Source organism: Bison bison, unplaced genomic scaffold (assembly GCF_000754665.1).
Source record: "Bison bison bison isolate TAMUID 2011002044 unplaced genomic scaffold, Bison_UMD1.0 scf7180017864491, whole genome shotgun sequence".
NCBI classification, from domain to species: Eukaryota; Metazoa; Chordata; class Mammalia; order Artiodactyla; family Bovidae; genus Bison; species Bison bison.
In genome coordinates, this window is record NW_011495050.1 from 22,127,226 (window position 1) to 22,129,235 (window position 2,010).

Below are 2,010 nucleotides of genomic sequence, written 5' to 3' on the forward strand. Positions count from 1 at the left end.
AAAAAAAAAAAAAAAACCCCTGCCGTATTTGAATATACTGAATGATGTCATCTACAAATTAATTCCTTCCAAAATTCAAAGGAGCTATGTTTGCTAGCATCTAGAGCAAAATCCCAGAAAAGCCATTTCATGTAAAGATTTTAAAATACTATTCTTTAGTTTTCACTGGAAGACGGTGGGTAGGCTTCCCGGCCCAGGTTTCTGCCCGAGGCTTAGGTTGGGCGTGGCCATTGAGGGAAACGCACCGTCAGGCAGCACTGCTGAGTGACCCCCACTGCCATTTCGGAAAGACTGGATCAGAGCATTATTAAGGAAGCATCTACTGTCTCCAAAAAATATTTTTTGTGCATTTTTGTTTTGCAGCCTGGGTCTCCATTGGAGTGAGTGGGGGAAGGTTTGAACACAGGATGAATGGGGCAGTTATTTTTTGTTTGTTAATAAGGAGTTGGGGTTAGAGGTAAAGGGTGAGAAAGTGGAATTTAGAGGCTGAAGGGTTGCAAGTCTGCTGGTCTGCCCAGTGCCTCCTGCTGCTGTGTAAGCTGCCCTGCAGTGTTCCTGCTCCCAGTCATCTCTTCCTGCCTCTGTTGCAGCCATCCCTTCACCCTGACCCCTTCATCCTGAGCACCCTTGGGAAACGAGTGGTGAGCATGGTGTCCACAATGTCAGTGATCCCATGGTCTCAGGCTGGAAAACGTCTCGGGTGGTGACTCCACCTGCCATCTCAGTAACCCCCAGGGAAGCTGAGGTGTGTTCCCCTCCAGCTACAATTCCCCACAGTACTCTTCTCAAGCAGAAAAGCCAAAGAAGGATCACAGTTGAAGACAGTTTAACAGCAAATGCTGATTCTCTAGTCTCAATAGTTTAAGATCTGAAATATTTCCCAAGCCAACTGAAGAATAATGATGGTCACAGATACTCCTCAGGGCTTTGGAAGCTTCTCGTTAAGGACCAGGGACTTGAAGATAATGATACTATCCCCTGCCAAGGCCTGTAGCCAGATCATTGCTGCTTTATTGTCAACCGGATCAGAAGATTTTGGCAGATCTAATAAAGTCAGGCTGGACATCTGACCTCTGTTTATTCCCAGAAAGTCATCAACTCAAACCAGCAATGTAGTCTTAGTGCCAAGCCCCAGCTTAAAGCCTGACTGATTATGATCCAAGAAACTAGAGAATCTCAGAGTTGTTGTGGTTGGCTGCCTTCCATCTTCTCAGATAATTTTACCCAAACGGTGGTGTGAGGGAGACGCAGGCTCCCATACCAGGAAGAACATAATGAAAGAAGGAATCAGGCAGGACCTGCCAGAGGCAAGGTTGGCTGTCCTTTCTGGGAGCTACTCAGACCCTATGTTAGGACAGGCAGGTTCCACTTAAACTCTGATCCAACCCCAGTCTAGCTGTGTGGGAAAAGATGTCCGTTTCCGAGGTCAGCTCTCGGGGCCCCAAGGATCAGGCCATCAGCAGGGAGGCAGAGGCAGGGGCAGAGCAGGGTTCCAGTGGGGGCATGTGCTCACCCTGGTCTGGACGGCAGGAAGCCCACGATCACCTCTGGCCCCCGACTCCCAGAATGCACCCCCCCTCCCAGCTGTTGTGTGGCCAGGGAGCCTGCCCCCGGAGCCCACGCAGTGTCCCCAGGAGGTAGCGTGTAGCGCTCAGGGGGTGGGAAATGTCCTACGGGGAAGGGGACACAGAGCCGCGTGGAAGACAGAGCAGGGGGTGGGAGAGAGCTGGAGACAAAAGTTTGACCCCGAGCTCTCAGGAGCTGGGGCTGAGGGAGGCGGTGCTTGTGCTTGTTGCACGCGTGACGCCCCTCGCTCCTGGGTGGCCCTTTCTCTCTCGTCCCTGCTGGAGGGACTGGCTGCAGCACTCCCAGGCCACGCGCAGACTCGGGCCTGCCCTGTGGACTTCAGACCTGGAGGCCTGCTCTGTGGAATCGCTGCCCTGGTCCTGGCCCGGCTTGTTCAGACCCGCTCACTCTAGAGCTCCTGCACCCCGGCCCCACAACGACCGA

At 52.5% G+C, this 2,010-nt stretch overlaps 1 protein-coding gene across 7 annotated transcripts in view; it reads right to left on the reverse strand.

Moving 5' to 3' along the window:
- VPS13B (vacuolar protein sorting 13 homolog B (yeast)) overlaps positions 1-2,010 on the reverse strand; it is an 805,833-nt gene that overhangs the window by 3,611 nt on the left and 800,212 nt on the right. The window lies entirely within an intron of this gene.